The following is a 16,049-nucleotide window of genomic DNA, read 5'->3' as shown; positions in this document are numbered from 1 at the left end:
ATACATTCCCTTTTTCCAGATACAGGTCCAAGATTTATGCCAATGATGCCATTTCCATGGCCACAGCTAGATGCACTCACCACCAGCATATTATTATAACTATAGTGCCAAGGACCTATGGCTTGACTTGTGGTGTGTTGTTTGGGGCCCTCAATGCAAAACAGTTGAGATGTGAGCAAGCCTGGAGATGTTTCTCGGCTCACATCTGAGAATGCCTCAGCAAATGGTAAAGTGAACTGGAAAACAGAAACCAAGATGATGAAAACATGGTCCTGTGTGTTCCCCCCAGTAAATCATTGTCCTATCATGGTGTAACAGTATAGCTTCCGTCCCTCTCCTCGCCCCAACCTGGGCTTGAACCAGGGACCCTCTGCGCACATCAACAACTGACACCCACGAAGCATCGTTACCCATCGCGCCACAAAAGCCGCGGCCCTTGCAGCGCAAGGGGAACAACTACTTAAGGTCGCAGAGCGAGTGACGTCACCAATTGAAACGCTACTAGCGCGCACCACCGCTAACTAGCTAGCCATTTCACATCGGTTACAATGGCAAAGGTCTTAGTAACACTTTAGTATCATCCCATAACATTTTCATAAGAGCGACATCAGCTGTGTCATGGCACAAATTGATAACTCTTAAAAAGGTAATTGATGGCCTGTCATTGACAGTCATGACATATCACAGTAAATGTACCTGTGATATTACAATGCTATTATAGTTTTACGGAAGGATACTCGATATTTCAAGTATCTCTAAAATGTGCATTTACCCCTGTGACTCTCCTAATTAGATTCTAGACAAAGGATGTATGTGGGAAAGTCTGGGGGGGGGGGGGTGTTCATCCAAGCTGTCCACTGAATAAACATACAGGTCCACCTGGTGTGTAATCACTAGGAACCAAACGGAAGAAAACAGGACGAAACAGAGAGGGGCCTACCTGAATTTGTCCAGTAAAAAACACCTGTTTTAGTTTTTACGCTGCAAAAAGTTTTGTTACATTGTGCGCTAATGAATCGCCCATAAACTGTCTAGCAGACACACCTGATGCACAACAGACAATGTGCAACACTTTGAGTGACTACATGGATATCAACTCCTCTGTTCCACACCTGCAGACCCGTCCCAGTGGGTGTCACCCTTCTACTCAAAACTTGATGGTATTTCTAGCTTGACATTTCCAACCAATTTGTGTAATATCTACAGTGCCTTGCAAAAGTATTCATCCCCCTTGGTGTTTTTCCTATTTTGTTGCATTACTACCTGTAATTTAAATGGATATTTATTTGGATTTCATGTAATGGACATACACAAAATATTCCTAATTGGTGAAATGAAATGAAAAAAATTACTTGTTTCAAAAAAGAAAAGAAAAAAAGTGGTGTGCGTGCATATGTATTCACCCCCTTTGCTATGAAGCCCCTAAATAAGATCCGGTGCAACTAATTACCTTCAGAAGTCACATAATTAGTTAGATTGCACACAGTTGGACTTTATTTAAGTGTCACATGATCTCAGTATATATACACACCTGTTCCGAAAGGCTCCACATTCTGCAACACCACTAAGCAAGGGGCACCATGAAGACCAAGGAGCTCTCCAAACAGGTCAGGGACAAAGTTATGGAGAAGTACAGATCAGGGTTGAGTTATAAAAACATATCCAAAACTGAACATCCCACGGAGCACCATTAAATCCATTATTAAAAAAATGGAAAGAATATGGCACCACAACAAACCTGCCAAGAGAGGGCCACCCACCAAAACTCACAGACCAGGCAAGGAGGGCATTAATCAGAGAGGCAACAAAGAGACCAAAGATAACCCTGAAGGAGCTGCAAAGCTCCACAGCGGAGATGGGAGTATCTGTCCATAGGACCACTTTAAGTCATACACTCCACAGAGCTGGGGTTTACGGAAGACTGGCCAGAAAAATAGCCATTGCTTAAAGAAAAAAATAAGCAAACATGTTTGGTGTTCGCCAAAAGGCATGTGAGAGAGTCCCCAAACATATGAAAGAATGTACTCTGGTAAGATGAGACTAAAATTGAGCTTTTTGGCTATCAAGGAAAATGCTATATCTGGCACAAACCCAACACCTCTCATCACCCTGAGAACACTATCCCCACAGTGAAGCATGGTGGTGGCAGCATCATGCTGTTTGTCTTCCAGAGATTTAAGACCTGGACGGAGGTTCACCTTCCAGCAGGACAATGACCCTAAGCATACTGCTAAAGCAACACTAGAGTGGTTTAAGGGGAAACATTTAAATGTCTTGGAATGGCCTAGTCAAAGCCCAGACCTCAATCCAATTGAGAATCTGTGGTATGACATAAAGTTTGCTGTACACCAGCGGAACCCATCCAACTTGAAGGAGCTGGAGCAGTTTTGTCTTGATGAATGGGCAAAAATCCCAGTGGCTAGATGTGCCAAGCTTATAGAGACATACCCCAAGAGACTTGAAGCTGTAATTGCTGAAAAATGTGGCTCTACAAAGTATTGACTTTGGGTGGGTGAATAGTTATGAACGCTCTAATTTTCTTTTCTTTTTTGTTTTATTTCTTGTTTGCTTCACAATAATAAACATTTTGCATGTTCAAAGTGGTAGGCATGTTGTGTAAATCAGATGATACAAACCCCCCCCCAAAAAAATCAATTTTAATTCCAGGCTGTAAGGCAACAAAATAGGAAAACTTTCAAGGGGGTGAATACTTTCACAAGCCACTGTATGTGTAACGAAAACAACATCGGGCTTTGCATTAGTTTGAAATAAACATGCTTGCACATAGATTACACAGAGATCAAACACACACACGTGCACAACACACACACACACACACAAACAGGGGCGTCACGCGCCCATTATTTTAGAGGGGGCACTAAGTACGTAAGGATATATGGGGGGTGGTTGGAGAATTATGCATTTTCCAAACACCTGAAACATATTTTTCCGGCAATCTATAGCCATAATCATGATGCCTAATTCTATGTAAAAAATATACAGTACCATTCAAAAGTTTGGACACACCTACTCATTCAAGGGTTTTTCTCTACATTGTTGAATAATAGTGAAGATATCAAAACTATGAAATAACACATATGGAATCATGTAGTAACCAATGAAGGTTTAAACAAATCAAAATATATTTTAAATGTAAGATCCGTCAAAGTAGCCACCCATTGCCTTGATGACAGCTTTGCACACTCTTGGCATTCTCTCAACCAGCTTCATGTGGTAGTCACCTGGAATGCATTTCAATTAACAGGTGTGCCTTGTTAATTTGTGGAATTTCTTTCCTTCTTAATGTGTTTGAGACAATCAGTTGTGTTGTGACAAGGTAGGGGTGGTATACAAAAGATAGCCCTATTTGGTAATGACCAAGTCCATTATGGCAAGAACAGCTCAAATATGCAAAGAGAAACGACATTCCATCATTAGTGCAGTCGCAAAAACCATCAAGCGCTATGATGAAACTGGCTCTCATGAGGAAAGCCACAGGAAAGGAAGACCCAGAGTTGACAGCCTCAGAAATTGCAGCCCAAATAAATGCTTCAGAGTTCAAGTAACACACACATCTCAACATCAGCTGTTCAGAGGAGACTGCATGAATGAGGCCTTCATGGTCTAATTGCTGCAAAGAAACCACTACTAAAGGACACCAATAAGAAGAAGAGACTTGATTGGGCCAAGAAACACGAGCAATGGACATTAGACTGGTGGAAATCTGCCCTTTCGTCTGATGAGTCTTTGTGAGATGCAGAGTAGTTGAATGGATGATCTCCGCATGTGTGGTTCCCACCGTGAAGCATGGAGGAGAAGATGTGAAGGTGTGGGCGAGCTTTGCTGGTGACACTGTCTATGATTTATTTAGAATTCAAGGTACACTTAACCAGCATGGCTACCACAGCGTTATGCCATCCCATTTGGTTTGCGCTTAGTGGGACTATCTTTTATTTTTTGACAGGACAATGGCCCAACACAACCAGACTGTGCAAGGGCTATTTGACAAAGAAAGAGTGATGGAGAGTGATGTTGCATCAGATGACCTGGCTTCCACCCAATTGAGATGGTTTGGGATGAGTTGGACAGCAGAGTGAAGGAAAAGCAGCCAACAAGTGCTTAACATACGTGGGAACTCCTTCAAGACTGTTGGAAAAGCATTCCAGTTAAAGCTGGTTGAGAGAACGCAAAGAGTGTGCAAAGCTGTCAAGGCAAAGGGTGGCTATTTGAAGAATCTCCAATATTTCATAGTTTTGATGTCTTCATAATTTTTCTACAATGCAAAACCCTTGAATTATTAGGTGTTCTAAAACTTTTGACCCGTAGTATGTTTTTTTCTTCTTCTGCATACCTCTTTACCTGTCCAATTATCCTTTTAATGAGTGTGTCATTCTGACTGTTGTAAATCACACATCTCAATGTACTGCACTAACATGGCTAGGATATTACATCCAAATTGCAACACAGTACATGGGATCATAACACACATCATCAATAGATGTGGCACATGTCATGGCATCATAATTAATACACAAATATCATGATATTATCATAAGGTGCAATATTACATTTAAAAAAAGTATTTTTTCTGAGCTGTCTGTATCCTGATGGCATCTCTGCTAAAATCTGGGTAAAAGATTGAAAGGAATGTGAGTCTTATTTAGTACATTTAGTAATTGCTTGCTTTTCTAAAGTCTAGCAAACTTGCCAGCATGCAAGATAGTTAGCCAAGCTACTGTAACTTGATTGATAGCATGAAATGCCTTGGTAGCTAGTTATGAGGTTGGGAGATTGGGAACCAATCTAGAATGTCATTGTATGCTGTAGTGTTAAGCGTTCCTTCACTGGAACTAAGGGGCCTAGCCCGAACCTTGAAAAACAGCCCCAAACCATTATTCCTCCTCCACCAAACTTTACAGTTGGCACTATGCATTCGGGCAGGTAGCGTTCTCCTGGCATCCGCCAAACACAGAGTTGTCCTTCCGACTGCCAGATGGTGAAGTGGGATTCATCATTCCAGAGAACGCTATTCCACTGCTCCAGAGTCCAATGGCGGCGAGCTTTACACCACTCTAGCCGATGCTTGGCATTGCACATGGTGATCTTAGGCTTGTGTGCGACTGCTTGGCCATGGATTCCCATTTCATTAAGCTCCCAACTAACAGTTCTTGTGCTGATGTTGCTTCCAGAGGCAGTTTGGAACTCAGTAGTGAGTGTTGTAACCGAGGACAGATGATTTTTGTTTGTGTGGCCTACCACTTCGCAGCTGAGCCGTTGTTGCTCCTAGAAATTTCCACTTCACAATAACAGCACTCTTCAGTAAGGCTATTCTACTGCCAATGTTTGTCTATGGAGAATGCATGGCTGTGTGCTTGATTTTATACACCTGTCAGCAACGGGTGTGTCTGAAGTAGCCGAATCCACTAATTTGAAGGGGTGTCCACATACTTAGTATGTATAGTGTATTTCACCTATATGGAGATGGTTTTTCCAGCTTAGATAGTCAAGGTCAGGGGTATTCAACTCTGCGAAGTCTGGAGCCTGCTGGTTTTCTGTTCTATCTGATAATTAATTGCGCCCACCTGGTGTGCCAGGTCTAAAAGTCCCCGATTAGAGGGGAACAATGAAAACAAGCAGTGGAACTGGCTTCGAGGTTCAGAGTTGAGGTTGATGGGTTTAGGTAGTCTCATATATGAATCTTCCCTACCTTGGCAGCCATTCTAACTGAAGATTGCGGGTGATGCAAAGTTCCAATTGTTGGATATCCTAACTCTGTCTGGATTCTAATAGAAATTATATAACACTTTGCAAGCCAGCATAATATAACAGCCAACGTGGCCTGCAAAACACACGGTGTTAGGGTAACAATAGGCTGCCGATGTATGGTATTGTCAAAAAAAGTGATGTATTGTAATAAATAATAAAACAATATTATCTTAGGTGAAGGCTACAGGATTGCAAGACATGAACACAACATCCATATCCCTGTCACTAAGAAACACAGTCATGGATGGTACAGATAGCTCTAAAACTCTTGAAAAGCACCCTGGGAAATAAATATGCAAATATGGCTTTACACCTACAGTGTTAACCTCTCTGGGCCAGTGGGACGCTTCCACCTACTCAACAGCCAGTGTAATCCCGTGGCGCGATATTCAAATACCTTAGAAATGCTATTACTTCAATTTCTCAAACATATGACTATTTTACACCATTTTAAAGACAAGACTCTCGTTAATCTAACCACACTGTCCGATTTCAAAAAGGCTTTACAACGAAAGCAAAACATTAGATTATGTCAGCAGAGTACCCAGCCAGAAATAATCAGACACCCATTTTTCAAACTAGCATATAATGTCACATAAACCCAAACCACAGCTAAATGCAGCACTAACCTTTTGTGTTAAAAGTGTTAGTTTAATCTTCAGGATCAGACAGTTGTAAATCATGAAGCGTGTTATGTCAAGATCACAGATTTTAGAGAAACAACAAATGTCGGTACATGTAAGTGTCTTATATCGGCTGAAAGCTTAAATTCTTGTTAATATAACGGCACTCTCCAATTTACAGTAGCTATTACTGCGAAAAAATGCCATGCTATTATTTGAAGAGAGCGCCTAGCAACAAAACACTTTTTTCACCGAGACAGGTTTGATAAATTCACCTCTGAAGGTGAAATGTGTACTTACATTCTAAAATCTTGCTCTGATTTATCATCCAAAGGGTCCCAGAGATAACATGAAGTGTTGTTATGTTAGATAAAATCATTTTTCATATCCTAAAAAGGTCCATATAGCATGCACGATCGATTTTGTATTTCCACTCGTTCAATTTGCAAAGAAAGGAATCTGTGAAAATCTCACCCTAAACATTGTTTCAACGAGTCAAATCACGTTCGTATCTATTCCTCAGAGATCCTAAGAAGTAACAAGACTTCACTATTTCATTAGGGGTGTAGTATATCCTATAGGACACCGTATTTGGTCAGAGAGCGACGCCTTCATGGCACGCCAATGACGCGGCCATCACTTGAACGACTATCTTTGTCAAGTAACCACCAATCAGGGTCAAACAAAGCTAGCTAGATAGCCAATGAGCTGGGCTTTACGGGAGTATCTGGAAACCATGTATATGTCATAAAATGTAGCAACTAACCTTGTACGACAGCATGCCTTTTCATTTTGGACAAAAATTAAAAGGATATTCAGAGTTATGAAGTTATGAAAACTGGTTGTCTTGCAAATGTTGAACTTATAATATGGCTACTAATACTTGGAAAGCTAAATCAAAGTCCAAGTATACAGATTTGAAGATATTCTTGCAGAAAAATGGAATATGAATTCGAATGTCTCCTTCACGATTTGCCCAAATGTACTTGGGGACTTCACAGTAAAAGTCTTGAGGTTCAGTCATACTTCAAGTTATCCATCTGAAACTTTGCACATACACTGCTGCCATATTGTGGACACTATCTGAATTACAACCAGAGTGATGGCTATAACAGTGACCTTTCTCTTGCATTTCAAAGATGGTGATAAAAATACTGGTTGTTTTCTTCTTTGTATTTTCTTCTACCAGATCTACTGTGTTATATTCTCCTACATTAAATTCAAATTTCCACAAACTTCAAAGCATTCCCTTTCAAATGGTACCGAGAATATGCATATCCTTGCTTCAGGGCCTGAGCTACAGGCAGTTAGATTTGGGTTTGTCATTTAGGTGAAAATTTAAAAAGAGGGGGCTATCCCTAAGAAGTATTTAGACTATTTCGGTGGGTCACATATACACACTAAGTAAGTGTTTAACGTGACACTCTTGGTGTTAAAATTCTGATCTCAAATTTGCTGTGTATGCCAACTTCATAAAATTGCTAGGTGGCTAGTATTACAGAGAAACAACAAAACATTTCAGTTTATTTATTAATCAAAAAGGAATGAATAGACTACATACTGTAGCTTGATCAAATTAATTTATTAACATAAATCCTGTGAGGACTGCACATCACCGGCGTCTAAAATCAAACCAAACGCTGTGTTTCACTTTACACTCTCTCTCCTCCTCCACTGACGATACTGCACACACTTGAGTATCTAACAATCTGCCCAGCATTTCTTTGCTCTGTTCACATTGGAAGGAACCCCTTACTGGAACCCCTTACTGGGACCCCTTACTGGAACCCCTTACTGGAACCCCTTACTGGGACCCCTTACTGGAACCCCTTACTGGAACCCCTTACTGGGACCCCTTACTGGAACCCCTTACTGGGACCCCTTACTGGGGGTTCCTTCCAATGACACGAATTAGAAATAATGATGATAAAATGTGGGCATGTCTTCACTGCACACACACACACACACACACACACACGGGTTGAACAAGGAAGAGAGATAAATAATACTCAGGATGCATACTAGGCCAAATGTATTTATCCTGAGGTAAAGAATATGACAGAGATGGTGTGAATTTGATTGATTAAGCATAGTCACTATAAAGATGTCATCAAGTCCGGCAATAGGCATAGTTGGTAGGCTATAGCTTGAGCATTTAGATCAGGTTTAATTCACCTCTCTCTCCAACAACCAACCACAAATACAACATGGCATGACTGTATTACTACCATCCCTAAAAATGGGAGTCGTTGTTCCAAAGAAAGGAATGCAGGCGACAAGCTTAGGTCTGCATATTATGCCCATAGAAACGCATTGGGTTTATTCTGGACAGATTTTGGCTAGAGTGAGCCTGCTCGCTGCGACTCTTCCTCTCTGCTGAAACTAGCGAGCGAAACAGTGCTCCTCTGTCTTACTATATGTAGCCCATCTATGTGATGCTGTCTGGACGGAAATAGTATGGCATGCCACAGGCTACTCTTTTTGTCCAGACAGCATCAGATACATAGTCTACACATACTGAGACAGAGGGGCGCTGTTTCGCTCGCTCGGATGCTTTAACTGAGATTGATGCGTCTTTCTGTCCGCGCGTCTCGGTCAAATAACGGATAAATATTTAATTTCTACGGGCGAGCCAGACCCATAACGCCGGACCAGACAGCCAGTTGTTGGTTGGAGCACGTCTCCAGAGTCAACAGATGGGCGAGTATTAACCCTGCTGTATAATTCATTGCGGCCAGCAGATCAAACAAACGGCTAAAACTAACGAGTCACTCAGAAAAACGAATCATGACTCTCGAGTCAGTAGAAAGAGTCGTTCAAAAAGAACCAATCGTTCAGGAACTGGCGCCAGGCTGTCGTCACCGTCACGGCTCTCGTTGATAGGCACTGGCGTTTTGTCGCTGGCTGGGCTGGAGCGAAACTGGGTTCATCTACAGCATGTGGCAACAGAGAGCGAGAGACAGGACGGCGAGACCACAGAGACTCCAGGAACTTCGGGCCAATTTGGTGAGGATACATGGCAGTCTTGCAACGCATGCACTATCGCGTTGAATGGGGTGTGATTGGACAAGGGATGCGGTGAAACAAGGACTTGGAGATGTACTTTTTTTTTGTTTCAAAATTAGCTTACTTCATTGACAAATAAACACTGGTATAGCCTTTATTTAGGTTAAAGCAATGCACGTTGTGGATACCACGTTTGCTTTCGTCATTGGCTTAATTGCAATCACATTTTGCGCGTATTAGATACATTTGGATGAACGTTGTCAAGGACCAGGACCTGGTTAGAATAGATAATAGGCGAATAAGAATATCCGCTAAACTATATGTAGTCTACAGAGTTGTCTAGGTAGAGGCAAGAGAAGGAATTAGACAAGGAAAGTCGTCCGACTTCTACAAAGCCCCTGTTTAGGTTTGAAAGAAACAAAAGGAAAGTGGAAAAACTCGCATCAGCACCAGTGAACACCCAGACAGAGAGACAGACGGAAAACAGACAGACTGAGTTGATAGCCCTGATAACGACTGTTATTGGATGACAATTTCATCATTTTAAGACTATATCCGGAAAATACAAGATTGTCTGCACTTTTTTGCAATATGCAATAGGCTCCATGTAATTACATTCCTTCTGGCGTCTGAAAAGTCTGGAGTGTTTCAGAGCGTAGTGGTCTCAACAAAACCACTCTAAAAAGGCATCTAAAAACAGAGGTCAAGTCTCACCGAGAAGGAAAACTTGCCAGTAGAAATGAAGTGTTCACAAATGTCGCATCATACAGGAATGTAGCTTACTGAATAGTTATTGTGTGTTGTGCCTTGCAGCTAAATGGAAAGAGAAATAGACGAGCGCTGTCCAAAATAACTTAAATAAAGGGAGAGCGAGGATTGTGAATTGGACAACGCAGAACACTAAAGATTCCAGAGGCGAATGACCATTGAAGGTAAGCACCTAGTTGAGTGCCATAATTACAGAATTTAGCCTAGGTCTTATCACAATAATAAACAATGCACCAAAAACGAAACAGAAGTAACTGACCACACTTGCATTGGATTGCATAACCGTTTAAGCATGTTGAATACGCCTATATTTTGATGTAACTTGCAACTTACCTTAGGCTATTACATGAATAATTAAACACAACTTTTGTGTACCAATTAGCGAGGCCTACTTTATAATTATTCATCACTGTATGACACTATCTATGATATGTGGGTCCCTTAACATTTTTTTTGTACCCCAAATTGTAAATGATGGCAAAAATACACTTTCTGTCAACCAGACAGAACGTAGGCCTAAATGGTTTAAATTCCCCCAAATAAAAATGTCACAGTTGTAAAATGTGATATTTCAACATATACATTTGTGTATGTTTTTCATGTTTTGAACAGATATTTTTTTTGTATAAATGTCATCCATAGCCACCTGTTATGAACATTTGTCTGTAATTCATTCAAAGTGTTGTGTTTCTGTTACACTCAGAGGCTGAGAAAATGACAATTGAGCTAATCTGACATGCCAGTGCGACCTAAGATGGCCACTGATATGGGCGATATAGGCGATATGCCGGTGCCATCAGACTTTTAGCTCTGTCTTTGGAACTCTATGGGCTATCTACTCAGTTCCAATTGCATCTGAAAGATGAGACTCGTTTTGGTATACTGACATTGACTGGGAGCTAAATATGTATTTGAATTATTATATATATATATATTATTATTATTTTTTTTTTGTTATAGTGGCTGCCAAGCCCCCAAGGGGCCAAATCTGGGATAGTTCCATATTTATGTTTTCTGATTTTTTGTTGTTGTTGTCAACAACTTGTTGCTTGACATAGTCCTAAAGTTTCAGAAGGATCAAAAACAAGTTTTTAGAAATGGACATTTATGACCACTTGGTCAAATATTTAGGAGCATGTGTGACCAAAATCTCTCTCTCTCTCTCGCTCCCACCCTGTCTCTCTCCCTGTCTCTCTCTCCCTGTCTCCCTATCTGACTTTCCACTTCATGAGATGTGAATGGTGGGATGTTCAGATAGTGTTGACATCAGTTCCTCTGCTCTGTTTTTGTATCAGCTGTGGAATTTGAACCTCTCTTCCTTGGGTGAGGCCTTTCCTGCTCTGTGGAATATGTTAGTCTCCTGAGGGGGCTGGGAGTGTGTATTGATAAATGGGGCTTTCCAGTGGGGTTGATCACCAAACATTCCAGGCTGCTGGATGGAGGGTTAGCGGGCCAGCTCCGCACAGATGGGAACCATATAAGACACTGTTTCTCTGTGTGTTGAGCAATAGTATGCACACACACACATTCAGACACACACCCAACGACCCCCACCACTGTTCAACTCTGCATACCCCGACCAAAGCATGGGGCAGGAGGACGTGGGGAGGGCTGTGTGTGTGTGTGTGTGTGCATTCTACTCTCTATCAAGGGACAGAGAGCTGCCAAAACCAAGGGATGTTTCATAACAGTCTGATTCAGTCTTGGAAAGATACATGCATGACAAAGGAACACACACACAAAGACTGCATAGTGCACACATGTGGAAACTCTCACACATACATACCCCTTGTCACCTTGGCAATCAAACACTCACAGAGAGGCTCACAAAGATACGCCAAATCAAAGTTAGTTCTTCTCTCTAAACCACATGATGTTTGTCTCTCTGCTGCAGTAATGTCGTCTCAGAGAGAGGGAGAGAATGGGAGAAGGCGGGGGAAGAGAAGCAGGTGGTTGTGAGAGAGAGGGATTGCAGTCATACAGTTTCTGTTCTATCCTTTCTCTCTTTTTTTGGCTGCCACCCGGTTTTGTTTTTTAAACAGGGTGTCCGTGTGCAAAGAATGTGTGCGCGGCATGTGTGCGTATGTGTGCGTGTGTTTGTATGGTAGCAGAGAGGAGAGCTGGAGCCGGGACAGTGTCTGCCCAGAGAGGAAAGAAGGAGCGCAGATCCTAAGGAAGAGGGAAAGGACATGTTTGGGTTTCTGGGGTAACATGGCCAGGGGAACAACAGAGAACAGAGAGTAACACACAACCGGACACTGAGACAAGAGGGCTAGATATTGGAAAAGCCTTTGTTTTGCCAATACAGTATATTGTGGGAGTTGGGAGTCAGGCACTAGGTCAGTTACAACACCTTGTGCAAAAACAGAAAATCCAATGCTGTGCATAACAGACAGACAGACAGACAGACAGACAGACAGACAGACAGACAGACAGACAGACAGACAGACAGACAGACAGACAGACAGACAGACAGGCAGGCAGACAGGCAGGCAGACAGACAGACTACTAGGCTAATCGACTTTCCATGTCTCTTACAGTAATAGGCTGCTAGCTTTCTAGTTCTTTCCAACGTCCTCTGCTCTTCAGGGCGAATCCTAACGTCTACTTAAGTAGAATTTTCACTCAGTCTCCCATTGATATTAATGCATGACCAAGTGAAAATTCTTAGGAAGACTTCAGTGGAAGTTTGGATTAGCCCCTTAAAAAGTAGGGCCTCTTTGGGGTCCATTGGACATCTGAATTTCATTATTCAGGACACTCAGTTACTTTGTATGTTTCAGAGGTCTGAGGCTACTGCAGCTGCTACTACACAACTTTGTGCGTAGTTATGTAATAACACATCTACAAAATACTGCCTTTCCAATACATACATCTTTTTTGATTTGCATATTTTATTGTAGTAAAAACAAATATACCGTTTGTAATACTATACATTCAAATATTTACACACACACTTATCAAATTCATGTACTGTATGTCATGCATCACATACAGTTGAAGTTGGAAGTTTACATACCCTTAGGTTGGAGTCATTAAAACTCGTTTTTCAACCACTCCACAAATTTCTTGTTGACAAACTATAGTTTTGGCAAGTCGGTTAGGACATCTACTTTGTGTGTGACACAAGTAATATTTCCAACAATTGTTTACACACAGATTATTTCACTTCACTCACTGTATCACAATTCCCTTGGGTCAGAAGTTTACATACACTAAGTTGACTGTGCCTTTAAATAGCTTGGAATACATAACATAGAAATACATAACATAGAATTAAACCAAAACCCTGAAACACACTAAACAAACACCCCCTGCTACGCCCTGACCACACTACAATAACAAACAACCCCTTTTACTGGTCAGGACGTGACAGTACCCCCCCCCCCCCCCCCCCCCCCCAAAGGTGCAGACCCCGGATGCACCGAAACACAAAACCCCACAAAAATAACCCCAAACTAAAGGGAGGGAAGGGAGGGTGGCCACCGTCACCGACGGTTCTTGTGCAAACACCCCCCCTTCCCCAATACTCCCCCCTACGGAGGTGGCTCTGGTTCCGGCCCTAGTCCCCAACCTAACCTGCCCACCCCCGCAATAGATTCTGGGTTGCTGACCGTCTCTGTAGGCTCTAGGCTGCAGGGCGACTCTGGCTGCGCCGGACCGGCGGGCGACTGTCTGCGCCGGACTGGCGGGCGACTCTGGCAGCTCCGGACTGGCGGGCAACGCTGAGGACCTAGTGCTCACAGCAGGCATTGGCTGTACCGGGTTATGGAGGCGCACTGGAGGATGAGTGCGGTGAGCAGGAACAGGACGTACTGGACTGGGCTGGCGCACTGGAAGCCTGATGCGTGGGGCTGGCACTGGAGGTACCAGACTAGTGACACGCACCACAGGGCTAGTGCGAGGAGCAGGAACAGGGCATACTGGACTGGGCTGGCGCACTGGAGGCCTGATGCGTGGAACTGGCTTAGGAGGCGCCAGACTAGTGACACGCACCACAGGGCTAGTGCGAGGAGTAGGAACAGGACGTACTGGACTGGTCTGACGCACTGGAGGCCTGGTCCGTGGAACTGGCTCAGGAGGCGCCAGACTAGTGACACGCACCACAGGGCTTGGTTCAGGCCTATTGCCTGACTTACTCCAACTCCCCGTGTGCCCCTCCCCCAATTTTTTTTTGGGGGGTGCCTCCTCACCTCCTGAAATGGAGGATATAGTGCCTCGTACCTCCGACGCTCAGGCTTTGCTGCCTCCAGCTCCTCCTTTGGGCGCTGGTACTCCCCAACCTGGTGCCATGGTCCTGCCCCATCCAGGATCTCCTCCCAAGTCCATGACTCTAAGTCGCTCCTCTGTTGCTCCCTCTTCCACTGCTTGGCCCTTTCTTGGTGTGTGGTTCTGTCATAATCTTTGTCTTCTGATGAGGAGAAATCATCGGACCAATACGCAGCGTGGTAAGTGTCCATACTTATACTTTTTTTTTCGTGAACACTAAACGAAACAAGAAAACTAACGACAGTCCTGTAAGGTGCTCACACTATACAAAAGAAACAACCACCCACAAGACAAAAACCCCTACTTAAATATGGCCTCTAATCAGAGGCAACGAGATTCAGCTGCCTCCAATTAGAGAGCAATCCCAAACAATTACCACATAGAAATAGAATACTAGAATATCAAACATAGAAATAGATAACATAGAACTAAACCAAAACCCCGAAACACACTAAACAAACACCCCCTGCCACGCCCTGACGACAATACAATAACAAACAACCCCTTTTACTGGTCAGGACGTGACAATATCCACAGTAAAACGAGTCCTATACCGACATAACCTGGCCGCTCAGCAAGGAAGAAGCCACTGCTCCAAAACCGCCATAAAAAAGCCAGACTACGGTTTGCAACTGCACATGGGGACAAAGATTTTACTTTTTGGAGAAATGTCCTCTGGTCTGATGAAACAAAAATAGAACTGTTTGGCCATAATGACCATCGTTATGTTTGGAGGAAAAAGGGGGAGGCTTGCAAGCCGAGGAATACCATCCAAACCATGAAGCACAGGGGTGGCAGCATCATGCATGTTGTGGGGGTGCTTTGCTGCAGGAGGGACTGGCGCACTTCACAAAATAAATGGCATCATGAGGCATGTGAATTATGTGGATATATTGAAGCAACATCTCAAGACATCAGTCAGGAAGTTAAAGCTTGGTCGCAAATGGGTCTTCCAAATGGACAATGACCCCACGCATACTTCCAAAGTGGTGGTTTCAAAATCGCTTAAGGACAACAAAGTCAAGGTATTGGAGTGGTCATCACAAAGCCCTGACCTCAATCCTATAGAAAATGTGTGGGCAGAACTGAAAAAGCGTGTGCGAGCAAGGAGGCCTCTACAAACCTGACTCAGTTACACCAGCTCTGTCAGGAGGAATGGGCCAAAATTCACCCAACTTATTGTGGGAAGCTTGTGGAAGGCTAGAAATGTTTGACCCAAGTTAAACAATTTAAAGGCAATGCTACCGAATACTAATTGAGTGTATGTAAACTTCTGACCCACTGGGAATGTGATGAAAGAAATAAAAGCTGAAATAAATCATTCTCTCTACTATTATTCTGATATTTCACATTCTTAAAATAAAGTGGTGATCATAACTGACCTAAGACATGGAATTCTTACGAGGATTAAATGTCAGGAATTGTGAAAAACTGAGTTTAAATGTATTTGGCTAAGGTGTATGTAAACTTCCGACTTCAACTGTATGCTCACAAGCACACAGAAACATGTACAAGCCCTCTGTGTATAGTACATACACAGAAACTCACAATAGTACTCAGAATCTCTGACACACACACACACACACACACACACACACACACACACACACACACACA

At 42.8% G+C, this 16,049-nt stretch overlaps 1 protein-coding gene across 1 annotated transcript in view; it reads left to right on the top strand.

The window, feature by feature from the left end:
- The first annotated feature begins 9,218 nt into the window (after window positions 1–9,218).
- Window positions 9,219–16,049, top strand: part of LOC115199743 (rho-related BTB domain-containing protein 2) — an 87,350-nt gene continuing 80,519 nt past the window's right edge. The window contains exons 1-2 of the mRNA XM_029762138.1: window positions 9,219–9,395; window positions 10,209–10,327. The gene's annotated coding sequence lies outside the window, so the exon portion shown is untranslated. The remainder of the gene's footprint in view (window positions 9,396–10,208; window positions 10,328–16,049) is intronic.

This window comes from Salmo trutta, chromosome 9 (genome assembly GCF_901001165.1).
Source record: "Salmo trutta chromosome 9, fSalTru1.1, whole genome shotgun sequence".
Taxonomy (NCBI): Eukaryota; Metazoa; Chordata; class Actinopteri; order Salmoniformes; family Salmonidae; genus Salmo; species Salmo trutta.
This window is presented reverse-complemented; position numbering and strand designations above follow the sequence as displayed.